Below are 13,942 nucleotides of genomic sequence, written 5' to 3' on the forward strand. Positions count from 1 at the left end.
GGGTCGTGGGCAGCGGAGGGTGGGATCTATCCATGTCCACATCAGCAACTGAGTTAAAGTCCCCCCCTCAATACCGGTACTGTGAAGTAATCGGCAAGGACAGAAGACAGTGTCCCCAGGAAGGACGCCTGCTCGACATTAGGGGCATACACACTGCAGAAGGTCACCTCTCTGCCGTACAATCAGCCTCTTACCGCAACATAACGGCCCCCAGGGTCTACCATCTGATCTACCATTTGAAATGGGACCCCTGCCCTAATCCAGATCAGCGCCCACGCGCAAAGGCAGAGTAAGTAGTATAGTAAAGCTGCCCGTGCCACCTACACTGCAAGGCCTGCCCCTCAGGTTTGGTAAGGTGCGTCTCCTGCAGGAAGGCCACTTGCACTCCCCTATGGACCAGATAGGAATGTACCCTATACCTACATTGCATGGAGTGCAGTCCCCGAACATTCTAGGTTATACATTTCACATCAGGAGTCGAACCTATAATTGCAATTCAAAAACCCACTCAAAGCAGCCCTCCACCCCCTGCCGCCAAACAGTGTCATCAATATACCTGAATACAACACTTGAGAGTACAGTTTCATCAATTAATCGCAGCAGCAGGCAGTTTCCCTCATACCAACCAAATCGAACCTCAAACAGTCCCACCCCACCCACTGTACTCCCCACCCCCCCAAGAACAGGCACCATCATAGTGAATGCCATCCAAATCACCCCAACTGCACACCCCATGCAAAGTTAAGGCAAACAAAACAAGAACATCCGGTGGGGGTTAGATAGGGCCTAGGACGCGGTCTGTACCGAAACTAAACACACCATCTAAGACCGCTCCCCGAATCCCCTGAGCTATCCCGCCCCCCAGGATCCCCCGGATCCCCCTGCGGGTCCCTGCTGCCACTTCTACCTCTCTCACTCACAAGTCAAGCACTCAGCACCCCCATTCCAAGACCACACTGCTATCCTCAGTCAAACAAGACAGTCACTGCGGGACAGTATTCAAGAGCCAGACCCCCACCCCCTCAAATAATCCAACATCTACTCATCCAGCAGTCTATCCGCTGTCCCAGGGGAGGCCAGTGGCAGTCTCTGATCGTCGGACACCGAGGATGCCCCCTCCGATTGGCCCTTGTCGCTGTCATGCTCAGATGCTTACAGTGTGGTCTTCAGCAGTTCACCGGATATCGGCAACACCGCGCCCAGGGCCCCCTTGCGTTCCATGGCCGTCTGCGAGGTTGATGGTTTTTGCGGTCCTCTCTTGCGGCGCCGTAGGCGTTGCGACCGGCGAGGTCGAGAGTCGCCGGCCAGCTCACGCGCCTCCACTTCCTGGCCATCCTTCCCTGCTCTATAAGACTCTATCCACTCCCAGGCCTCTTCCGGCATATTGTGAAAGTGGGTCTTAACGTCCAGTACTATGCGTAGTTTGGCTGGGAAAAAGATGGAATACTATATCCCTTCCACACGCAGTTCCTTCTTTACAGCTTGAAAGGACATGCGGCGCCGTTGGATGTCAAATGAGTAGTCCAGAAAGAGGGTGTCATTGCAGTTGTCCACTTGAAAGGGGCCATCGCTGCGGGCCTTCCGTAGAAGCAGGTTGCGGTCCCGAAAGTGCAGTAGTCGTGCAACCACCTGTCGCGTCGGGCGGCCCTGCAGCGCCGGTCTGGCCGGGACTCGATGCGCCCGCTCCAGGGTATAAAAATTCGAGAGTCCCTCAGGGGCCAGAGCAGTCCGGAGCCAAGTCTCTAGGTAGGCCACTATTTCCAACCCCTCAATTTTCTCTGGCAGGCCCACAACGCGGATGTTATTGCGTCTATTTCTGCCTTCCGCATCCTCAGCTTGTCATTCCAGTACCGTGACACGAACCAGGACATCCGCCAGTGGCGCAGTTAGCGCTTTCTGTGCCGGGCCGAGCCTCTGAACTTCAGATTCATTTTGTTTAACGCGGTCAACAAGTTTCGAGTGGTCTGCTCGCAATATGCCCAGTCCCGTTGCAGCCTGTGCAATGTCCTGCTGGAGAGCAGCACGAGTGTCCGTGATGGCCACCAGTATTTTGTCTAGCTGTAGTTGAATTCCAGAGTGCGGGGGCAGTTCCTGCTCAACGGTGTTCTCCTGGGGCAAGGATTACGCGTCCGACGGTGGTGGATCACCCTCCTTCCGTCCCCGAGGCTTGCCCATGGCCGCACCAGGTGACATACTCCCATCCTGCACCGCGGTGCTCCCACACCCTCTGTTCGGTTCTGCGGAGCCGCTCTTCCTAGCCTAGCAATCAGCCCGCCCGGCTCCTCGGGTGCAATGCCACTCAGCTATGGGTCATCCACTCAGGTTCACATTCGTGGTGTCCACCCCACAGCACCCCCACCACCAGTCACTTACTCAGTGAACCGGCTGAGGTGTACGCTCAGGCTCTCCGCGGAGCAGATGAGAGCAGCCCCCCATCACCAAGGGACTCTGCGTCTCCTAGTGAGTCCCTGCTCTGCCCACTGGGGTCTTCACCACCTCTCCCTCTGTCGTGCCTCCCTGCTGCAGCTCCTCAGCCCACTCACCGCTCCACGGGGCAGTCCAATAATGCTCTCGTTCTTCCTCCCACTACACCCACAGCTCCCTCACTCAGCCCCCACGGCACGTGGGGAGTGTCAACAGCACCCCAGGGATCCGTCACCAGCCGCACCGCGCGGCCTGACCACAGTTTCGCCTGCAATGGGTAGGGCCCCCCACTGGGGCCCGCGACCGTCGTGGAATCCGCTCTACCCAGCAAGTTCTCCCCCCGCCAGCACAGCCGGCTCAATCGTGTGCTATGAGGGTATTGCAGGTCCCGCCGACAGAGAGTACCGGGTGTCCCCCAGTGAGCTCTATCTGGGGGCCCAGTAGTTTGTCCCAGCGCCAGGCCCGCACCGTTGGAGTCCAAATGTGCAGGTTCCAGTCAGTGGGCTACTCTCCGCGCAGCATCCGCCGCCCACCTCACTCCTCAGCTTGCCTCCAATTCACGGGCCTCCGCAGCAACACCAGCGGCCTCTGCAGGGCCCTCTTCCGTGATGGGGGGCCCGGCCGCAGCCAACTCTGGAGGTCTCCGATCAATGCCCCGCCTCCACCTGATGCACTCCACTCCAGAATCACTCAACATAGGCGTGAGAGGTGCAGCAGGCTCCCGGACACTGCTCGTCGATGCACCTCAGGGCCCAATGCAAACCTTGAACGCCGGACCATTGGCTCCAACCGACTTGTGTACCCCGGGGCCGGGGAGCTCACTTTCCTCTGGCCAGGCACTGCTCCTCACGCCAGCGCCACCGCTAGTACAGCGCTAGCCTGCAGGGGGTCCCAGCGCTCCTCCACCGGTCGCTTTCCCAGCCACGGCCGTGCACTCCCTCTCAGTGTCACCACAGCCGGGCTCAGATGAAAAAGAAACTCAGGGTCAGCGCCATCTTAGGTCCACCGGCGCTCAGCTCCGTCGCTCTCTCCATTGGCCAACGCGACCCTTTCCGGCATCTCCACTGGTAGATCTCAGCGCCCCCTCCGCTACAGGTCGTCCCCCATGCCAGTAGCTCTAATGGGGGGATCGGGAGGCGCTGGTGACAGGAGAAATTCGGGGGATCGGGCGCGGAGCTCAGTGCTCACGCAGCCTGTCCCATCGGCTCCTAAGCCACGCTCCCTTTAAGGCTCCTGTCATCTTAGCTTTTCTTGTCCTTGTCCTCCTTTCCCTATTTGTCCTGTTATGCCAGGTCCTCTGTGGCTTAAGCATCCTTTTCCCCTTGGTTGTGGTCCCACTGATTTTTCTTGTCATTGTCCTCTTAGTTCTTGTTCAGCTGGGTCTGTTTGCATGACCATCTCCTCTTCATTCGTCAGGCCCTGTTCTCCTAGTCTTCCCCACCCTCAGGCTGGTTTGCTTATTTATGGTTTTTCCAATTCTAAGTATCACAGTCTGTGTTCCTTTCCTTGTTTTGTGCAGACTAGACTTGATCCTTTTGTTTCTTGCCCTCCTTATTTCTGCCTTTGTAGGCCTAATCTACTTGGCACTGGTCTTCCTGGCCAGTCCCGACCCTTTCAGCCCCCCTTGTCCTAGCTCTTCCTTTTCTCTTTTTAAAAAAAAAAAATATTTTTATTGCCATTTTCTGTATTCACGTACATCACAGTAGTATTAATGGTATTGGTAGACACAAAAAATCTTGCATTCATTATACATTTTGTCATGAGAGTAGGTAACATCATGGTCTATAATCTCTCCCATAGCCTCAGAGTCGATTATGGGTCTAAGGGATGAGCGGTGGAGCAGTGTCAGCACCCATGCGAGGCAGCCTTCGGTGTACGCTGGGATGTAAGGCGTGCTCTCTATGCTAGCACAATATCGTTGGGATGTTGATATTCCAGCCTTAATATAAACTTGAACAAACTTGGGGTGTAGAACTGGGGTACACTGTGTCGTACACTGCTGCAGATGGGGGGTGATCGCCTGATTGGTACATTGTGGCGGGCAGTTCTTTGCTGATCCTCGTGACCTTTGTTTGACTTGGTCCTTCTGATCCTTCTCCCACTCCTCATCTGACTCTTCCTGGATCTGGCTGTTCTGCTCCTCCTAATCTTTCTCCCCTTGGTGCTGCTGCTACCCCCAGGTCCTGGTCTTTCTGCTCTACTTGGTACTGAGGGCTCTGGTCCTATGGTCATGGTCCCTTTGGCACTCCTAGACCTGTTTCTTGTCTTCTTGGAGCTGATCCTTTTAAACTTCTTGCTCTGGTCCTGGTTCTAATGGCTCTGGACCTCCTAGCATTTCCGGTACTTAGTCCCTCGTCTGCCTTGCTTAAACTGGCCCCCTGGTCTTATTGGCTTGGATCTGGTCCTAATCCTTCTGGTCCTGGTCTTCCTGCTCCTGCTCCTTGTCCTCATACTTCTACAAAAACTCATTAAGGTCCTCCCTTAGCTGGTCCTTCTGGGCCTGGCCATTCTGTTGCTCATCTTCCGGGCAATCCATTTCATCTGGCAGCTTGTTGTGGCCCTATAGCTACACAGGAGGTAAGCCAAGTGATCCTTGGTGTTCACTTCTTTCTCCTGGGCAATGACCGTAGCAGGTCAAGTCCTTCAGTGCTCCTGTCAGGTCACAGATGGCAGGACCAGTCCCCTTTTGTTCTTCCACAGTTTCAAAAAGTGTTCTGAAGTAGGTACCCCAGAGCCACATTAATGCCTGGCACTAGTTAGTGGGTGGGATTGACTCCTGACCCATAGGGTGACAGTTCCCAGGAGTAGCCCTACCATCTTTTGCAGGTGTTCCTATTTGCCCTACTGCAAACACTCCCACAGTGCCCTTCACTCTCAAACTCCTGGATGGGGATCCCCTTAAGTAGAGCCTATGCTCCCACCTAGAAGTGTGACCAGGGCAATGAGCAGTCCCCTATTCCGTGGTCAATGAAAGCCAGTTCACCAAACCCTGTGGGGGAGAGGGCAGCTTTTACCCAACTGGGATTGGAACCTGCCTGACTTGGAGGACAAAGGCTGGGACTTTCCAGATCTCACCTAATATTTGCTTGTGACAGAGCAGGCCCATTTGCAGTAAAAAGTAGTTGCTGGGCCCACTCTAACTAGACTATCTCCCAGAGTAACAAAAACACCTCCCCACACCCAAGCCTTTGTCTCTGCTCTGGGAGCAGTTTTTGGACATCATCCCGGATAATCACTCATTGGGTTACTGCTAGGGAGCTAATATAATTTACCCACCAGGAGATTCGGACAGGAAAAGTCTATCTATCTAAAAGTTATTTTTCTTCCATATTTATTAAACATCTGAATTTAGTTCAGTTAGAATCGGCTAAAACTTATTTTTGGAAAGCTTAACATTTGCTGTGCTATACCTTTAATCCCTATGTTTTTGGCCCTTCCCAGTGACAAAACCTTGGCCCACCCACAAAGTGAGGTATCATTTTACTCAAGAGACTTAGGTGAATGCTGTGTTTGTGCTGGCACGGTGATCCCACCCAGAAATGTGTGGAAAATATGATTTGTTTCAGCTAAATTTGAGGTTTGCAGGGGATTCTTGGTAGGAAAACGTTGGGAGATGAATGCAGGACATACCTCCCTAGCTACCCTGGGTGTCTAGTTTCCAGAAATGTGTGAGTTTGGTATGTTTCGCTAGATGGACGCCAAGCCCAGGCCCTAAAACAGGCGCCCCACCTTGCAAAATCAGGTTGTTTTGTGGTAGGGAAATTTGTCTCCACAATACGTTTTGGGCCCCTCCCTGCCGTAGGCACTTGGCCTACCCACACAAGTGATGTACAATTTGTATCGGGAAACTTTGGGGCATGGTGGGTTAGAGGAACTTTGAGGATCCACGCAGATTCCAGAACTTTCCATCACAGGAATGTGAAGAAATGTGTTTTGTTTTAGAAAAATTAAGGTTTGCAAAGGATTCTGGGTAACAGAATCTGGTGAGAGCCACACAAGCCACCCCATCCTGGATATCTCTAGGTATCTAGTTTTCAAAACTGTATAGGTTTGCTAGGTTTCCATGGGTGCCGCCAGAGCTAGGGTTCAAAATCCATAGCTAGGCACTTTGCAAAAAAAGAGTCAGTTTTCACTGTAAAAATGCGGTGTCTCCTCGTTGCGTTTTGGCCTTTTTCCTGCCTCAGGCACTAGGCCTACCCACACAAGTGAGGTACCATTTTTATCGGAAGATTCGGGGGAATTTGGGGGTAGGTGGACATTTGTGGATCTAAATAGATTCCAGTACTTTCCATCACAGAAATGTGAGAAAAATGTGTTGTATTTTACAAAATCTGAGGTTTGCAAGGGATTCTGGGTGAAAGAACCTGGTGAGAGCCACATAAGTCACCCCATCCTGGATTGCTCCTGGTGTTTAGATAAAAATAAAATTACTGGTTTGCTCGGTTTCCTTAGGAGCCGGCCGAGCTAGGGCTTAATATCCATATCTAGACAAAAGAAAAGGTCAGTTTTCACTAGAAAAATTGTATGTGTCCCGTTGCATTGTGGGCTATTTCCTGTCATGGGAATTGGGCCTAACCACACAAGTGAGGTACCATTTATATCTGGAAACTTTGGGGAATGCGGGTGGGTGAAAGTTTGTGGATCCACGCAGACTCCAGAAATTTCCATCACAGAAACGTGAGGAAAGTGTTTTTCTTTTTACAACGTTTGAGGTTTGCAATGGATTCTTAGTAACAGAACCTGGTGAGGGCCACACTAGTCACCCGATTCTGGATTCACCATGGTGTCTAGTTTTTAAAAATGTATAGGTTTGCTAGGATTCCGTAGGTGCCGACTGAGCTAGGGTTCAAAATCCACAGCTAGGCACTTTGCAAAAAAAGGGTACATTTTCACTGTAAAAGTGTGGTGTATCCACAATGCGTTTTGGCCCATTTCCTGTCGCAGGCACTAGGCCTACTCACACAAGTGTGGTACCATTTTTATCTGGAGACTTTGAGAAATGTGGGATAGGTGGAAGTTTGTGGATCCATGCATATTCCAGATGTTGCGAATAACCTAAGCACTATTTCAAGGATTCACTGCCTGCTGTTTAACATGTGGCTTGTTTTGGTGAATTGTCAGTCGCATTATTGGAATACATGGGTTTAATGACAAGCATTGAAGGACATTGAGCATTTTGTGACCATTTGCCAATGCTTGTTTACAAATTGTGCTTGCAAACTATCATGTGATAGGCGGCACATGTCTTCCAACTCTTGCTCTGCATGTGTAAACCGCCTTGCTAATACACGCGCTATGCAGAAAGCAAGAGCAGTCTCTGGACACGTGCAGACTTAGCTGCGCTAAAGACTAAACCCTGCAGCCTTTCCCCAGTGCTTCGCTTCCCATTCTCAGCGCTCACCTGTCTCCGCTTGGGCTCGACTAATGGATTCTTCCTGCACTTCTCAGCTCCCAGTCCCCAGCAAAGGCGTCTCCGCACAAGGGATCCGGCCGGTTCCTCTTCCGCTTCGACGCTTCTGCTCCTATAACTTCTGCATTTCTTGAATCATGAAAAGAGGAAAGAAAACAGATCAACAAACGGTTGCTAAGCAACCCATCTAAAGACACGGTAATGTTTATTTAAAGACCATGAACACGGTAAGAGCTCTTTTTTATTTACTTTAAAGACTGAACTCGCTCTAAGCTTCATTCTGAAGCAAGAGGACCTTAAAAGAGCACAGTGACTTGAAGGAAAAAGCCAAGCAGCGATTTACATTTAAAAAGGGCATGCAGACTTGTAATTGACTAAGGACAATTGGTTGAAATCTCAGAGCTCTTGCAGTAGACTGAAGGAGCTATTCCTGTTATTTTATGAACCCCTTTTAAAGATGGCAAGTTATTTCTTTCAGGTATGTACAGTTTCAGGGTTCAACTGGATAAACAATCAATGGCAGATGCAAATCAATCAAACACTAATATAATTATGTTTTATTTGACACAGCACTAATTGATACAGCATTATTTAGAAAAAAATGTTATTACATTATTTTTCTTTCATATGTATTAAACCTCTGAATTCACCACTGAGTTGGGCTTTTAATCTGTTCCTTGCGCAGGATGGCTGGCAGTCGTCCTGCGCCACGGGGCTCGTGAGTAAAATGATACCTCACTGTGTGGCTGTCCAATGCAGAATAGGCTACGAACTTATTTTTGAAAACCTTAACATTTGCTGTGCTATACCTTTAATCCCTATGTTTCTGGCCCTTTTCAGTAAGAGGTTCTTGGCCCACCCACACAAGTGAGGTATCACTTTACTCAGGAGACTTAGGTGAACCCTGTGTTTGTGCCGGCACGGTGAACCCACCCAGAAATGTGTGAAAAATATGATTTTTTCAGATAAATTTGAGGTTTGCAGGGGATTCTTGGTAGGAAAACGTTGAGAGGTGCATGCAAGCCATACATCCCTAGACTACCCTCGGTGTCTAGTTTGCAGAAATGTGTGAGTTTGGTAGGTTTTCCTAGATGGCTGCCAAGCCCAGGCCACAAAACCATGTGCCCCACCTTGCAAAATCAGGTTGTTTTGTGGTAGGTAAATGTGTCTCCTCAATAAGTTTTGGGCCCCGCCCTGCCGTGGGCACTTGGCCTACCCACACAAGTGAGGCACAATTTGTATTGGGAAACTTAGGGGAATGGTAGGTTAGAGGAGGTTTGTGGATCCAAGCAGATTCCAGACCTTTCCATCACAGGAATGTGAGGAAATGTGTTTTGTTTTAGAAAGATTGAGGTTTGCAACGGATTCTGGGTAACAGAATCTGGAGAGAGCCACAAAAGCCACCCCATCCTGGAAATCCCTGGGTATCTAGTTTTCAAAAATGTATAGGTCTGCTAGGTTTCCATGGGTGCCGCCAGAGCTAGGGTTCAAAATTCATAGCTAGGCACTTTGCAAAAAATAAAAAGGAGTCAGTTTTCACTGTAAAAATGCAGTGTCTCCTCGTTGTATTTTGGCCTTTTTCCTGTCTCAGGCACTAGGCCTACCCACACAAGTGAGGTACCATTTTTATCAGAAGATTGGGGGGAATGTGGGGGTAGGGGGACATTTGTGGATCTATACAGATTCTAGTACTTTCCATCACAGAAATGTGAGAAAAATGGGCTGTATTTTACAAAGTTTGAGGTTTGCAATGGATTCTCAGTAACAGAACCTGGTGAGGACCACACAACTCACCCCTTCCTGGATTCCCCATGGTGTCTAGTTTTTAAAAATGTGTAGGGTGGGTAGGATTCCTTAGGTGCCGACTAATCTAGGGTTGAAAATCCACAGCTACGCACTTTGCAAAAAAAGGGTACATTTTCACTGTAAAAGTGTGGTATATCCACAATGCGTTTTGGCCCATTTCCTGTCGCAGGCACTAGGCCTACTCACACAAGTGTGGTACCATTTTTAACATCACATAACATGAGTATTTGTAAAGCGCACGTTCACCACTACGGGCCTCTTGGCGCTGAAATAACAGATGTTTTATCGGGAGACTTAGGGAAATGTGGGATAGGAGGAAGTTTGTGGATCCATGTAGATTCCAGAACTTTCCATCACCGAAATGTGAGGAAAATTTGTTTTTTTAAAACTAAATTTAAGGTTTGCAAGGGATGCTGGTTAACAGAACCTGGTGAGAGCCACACAAGTCACCCCATCCTGGATTCCTCCGGGTGTTTAGTTTAAAAATGTTTGCAGGTTTTCTATGTTTCCTTAGGGGCCGGCTGAGCTAGGGTTCAAAATCCACAGCTAGACAATTCGCAAAAAAAAGTGCAGTTTTCAGTGGAAAAATATGATGTATCCACATTGCGTTGTGGGCTCTTTCCTGTCACGGGCAGTGGGCATAACTGCATAAGTGAGGTATCATTTATATCTCGAAATTTTGGGGAATGCGGGGTGGGTGGAAGTGTTGGATCCACACAAACTCCAGAAATTTCCATCAGAGAAACGTGAGGAAAATGTGTTTTTTTGAGAAAGTTTGAGGTTTGCAAGGGATTCTGGGTAACAGAATCTAGTGAGAGCCAAACAAGTCACCCCATCCTGAATTCCCCTGGGTATCTAGTTTTCACAAAGTTTTAGGTTTTCTAGGTTTCCCTAGGTGCTGTCAGAGTTAGGGTTCAAACTCCAGAGCTAGGCACTTTGCAAAAAAAGGGTACATTTTTACTGTAAAAAAGTAGCGTGTCCATGTTGCATTTCGGCCCGTTTCCTGTCACAGGCACTAGACCTACCCACACACATGAGGTACCATTTTTATTGAGAGACTTTGGGGAATGCTGGCTGGGTGGAAATTTGGGGATTACGCAGATTGCAGAACTTTCCATCACAGAAATGTGAGGAAAATGTTTTTTTTACTAAGTTTGAGGTTTGCAAGGGATGCTGGGTAACAGAACCTGGTAAGAGCCACACAAGTTCCCCCATCCCAGATTCCTCTCGGTGTTTAGTTTAAAACAATGTACAGGTTTGCTAGGTTTCCTTAGGGGCCGGCTGAGCTTTCGTTCCAAATTCACAGCTAGACAATTTGCAAAAAAAAGGTCAGTTTTCAGTGGAAAAATGTGATGTATCCACGTTGCGTTGTGGGCTCTTTCCTGTCACGGGCACTGGGCCAAACCACACAAGCGAGGTACCATTTATATCTGGAAATTTGGGGGAATGCGGTGCGGGTGGAGGTTTGAGGATCCACACAGACTCCAGAAATTTCTATCACAGAAACGTGAGGAAAATGTGTTTTTGTAGAAAGTTTGCGGTTTGCAAGGGATTCTGGGTAACAGAGTCTAGTGAGAGCCAAACAAGTCACCCCATCCTGAACTCCCCTGGGTGTATAGTTTTCACAAATGTTAATGTTTTAGAGGTTTCCCTAGGTGCTGCCAGAATTAGGGTTCAAATTCCAGAGGTAGGCACTTTGCAAAAAAAGGGTCAATTTTTACTGTAAATATGTGGTGTGTCCATGTTGCATTTCAGACTATTTCCTGTCACAGGCACTAGGCCTACCCACACAAGTGAGGTACCATTTTAAATAGGAGACTTTGGGGAATGCTGGGTGGGTAAAATGTTGTGGAATACGAAGATTCCAGAACTTTCTATCACAGAAATGTGAAGAAAATGTGTTTTTTTAAAACTAAGTTTGAGGTTTGCAAGGGATTCTGGGTAACATAACCTGGCGAGAGCCACACAAGTTACCCCATGCTGGATTTCCCTGCCCTGGGTGTTTAGTTTAAAAAAAAGTATAGTTTTGCTATGTTTCCTTAGGAGTGGTACAAAAGGGGGGGTGATGGACGGAGCATCTGAGTCAATCAAACACTCACACCCAGTCAAAAGATCTGGGTTTAATCCATCACCTTTCTTTAGCCCACTCTACCTACCACCGCAGTTCAGACATGGCTATATGGAAATCAGTCTGACCCTGTGCTTCATGGGAACAGTCCAGCCCGAACTACTAAGCCACGGGAGTCAAGCTATCCAGGCTGAAGAAGGCTGATAGCCAGAAACCGGTCCTTGGATGCTTGATTCCGGTCTAGGAAAGACATGGCTTGGTAGTTCGGGCTGGACTGTTCCCATGAGGCACAGGGTCAAGGCTGATTTGCATATAGCCAGTGTCTGACCTAGGGTGGTGTGGAGTGTAAAAAAATGATGGATTTAGGCCCAGATCTTTGTACTGGGGTGAATGTAAGACATTGTTCTGCATTCTGTCCATCAACTGTGTTTGTTGCAATTTTCACCCCGAGTGGGCTGGGTATTCTCAGACGTGAGTCCCAGGCTCTCCACATCACTGGAGTCAAGCTATCCAGGCTGAAGAAGACTGATAGCCAGAAACCGGTCCTTGGATGCTTGATTCCGGTCTAGGAAAGACATGGCTTGGTAGTTCCGGCTGGACTGTTCCCATGAGGCACAGGGTCAAGGCTGATTTGCATATAGCCAGTGTCTGACCTAGGGTGGTGTGGAGTGCAAAAAAATGATGGATTTAGGCCCAGATCTTTGTACTGGGGTGACATTGTTCTGCATTCTGTCCATCAACTGTGTTTTTTTGCAATTTTCACCCCGAGTGGGCTGGGTATGCTCAGACATGAGTCCCAGGCTCTCCACATCACTGGAGTCAAGCTATCCAGGCTAAAGAAGGCTGATAGCCAGAAACCGGTCCTTGGATGCTTGATTCCGGTCTAGGAAAGACATGGCTTGGTAGTTCGGGCTGGACTGTTCCCATGAGGCACAGGGTCAAGGCTGATTTGCATATAGCCAGTGTCTGACCTAGGGTGGTGTGGAGTGCAAAAAAACGATGGATTTAGGCCCAGATCTTTGTACTGGGGTGAATGTAAGACATTGTTCTGCATTCTGTGCATCAACTGTGTTTTTTGCATGTTTCCTTATGAGGCGGCTGAGCTAGGTTTTAAAATCCACAGCTAGGCACTTTGCAAAAAAAAGGGTACATTTTCAATGTAAAAGTGTGGTGTGTCCATGTTGCATTTTGGCCCTTTCCTGTTGCAGACACTAGACCTACCAACACATGTGAGCTACCATTTTTATTAAAAAAGACTTTGAGAAACAGGGGGTGGGTAGACTTTTGTGGTTCCACGCAGATTTCAGAACTTTCCAACACAGAATTGTGAGGATTCTTATTTTGCTAAGTTTGAGGTTTGCAGGAGATTCTGTGTAACAGAACCTGGTGAAAACCACACAAGTCACCCCACCCTGGCTATCTCTAGGCTCTTGGCCTACCCACACAAGTGGGATACCATTTTTATTGAGAAGCGGCCTGGGTGGAATTTTGTGGATCCATGCATATTCCAGATGTTGCGAAAAACCTAAGCACTATTTCAAGGATTCACTGCCTGCTGTTTGACATGTGCCTTGTTTTGGCGAATTGTCAGTCGCATTGTTGGAATACATTGGTTTAAAGATAATCGCATTGTTGGAATACATGGGTTTTTTTGATAAGCATTGAAGGACATTGAGCTTTTTGTAAACATTTGTCAATGCTTGTTTACAAATTGTGCTTGCAAACTATCATGTGATAGGCGGCACATGTCTTCCAACTCTTGCTCTGCATGTGTAAACCGTCCTTGCTAATACACGCGCTATGCACAAAGCAAGAGCAGTCTCTGGACACGTGAAGACTTAGCTGCGCTAAAGACTAAACCCTACAGCCTTTCCCCAGTGCTTCGCTTCCCATTCTCAGCGCTCACCTGTCTCCGCTTGGGCTCGACTATTGGATTCTTCCTGCACTTCTCAGCTCCCAGTCCCCAGCAAAGGCGTCTCCGCACAAGGGATCCGGCCGGTTCCTCTTCCGCTTCGACGATTCTGCTCCTATAACTTCTGCATTTCTTGAATCCTGAAAAGAGGAAAGAAAACAGATCAACAAACGGTTGCTAAGCAACCCATCTAAAGACTCGGTAATGTTTATTTAAAGACCCTGAACACGGTAAGAGCTCTTTTTATTTACTTTAAAGACTGAACTCGCTCTAAGCTTCATTCTGAAGCAAGAGGACCTGAAAAGAGCACAGTGACTTGAAG

At 48.7% G+C, this 13,942-nt stretch overlaps 1 protein-coding gene across 1 annotated transcript in view; it reads right to left on the reverse strand.

Moving 5' to 3' along the window:
- The window catches only part of LOC147659157 (interferon-induced protein with tetratricopeptide repeats 5-like), a 51,984-nt gene extending 38,246 nt beyond the window's left edge, over positions 1-13,738 (reverse strand). The window contains exons 1-2 of the mRNA XM_086951932.1: positions 13,615-13,738; positions 7,826-7,963 (exon numbers count right to left, since the gene is read on the reverse strand). The gene's annotated coding sequence lies outside the window, so the exon portion shown is untranslated. The remainder of the gene's footprint in view (positions 1-7,825; positions 7,964-13,614) is intronic.
- Between the last annotated feature and the right edge of the window lie 204 nt (positions 13,739-13,942).

This window comes from Lissotriton vulgaris, unplaced genomic scaffold, assembly GCF_964263255.1.
Source record: "Lissotriton vulgaris unplaced genomic scaffold, aLisVul1.2 SCAFFOLD_971, whole genome shotgun sequence".
Classification (NCBI taxonomy): Eukaryota; Metazoa; Chordata; class Amphibia; order Caudata; family Salamandridae; genus Lissotriton; species Lissotriton vulgaris.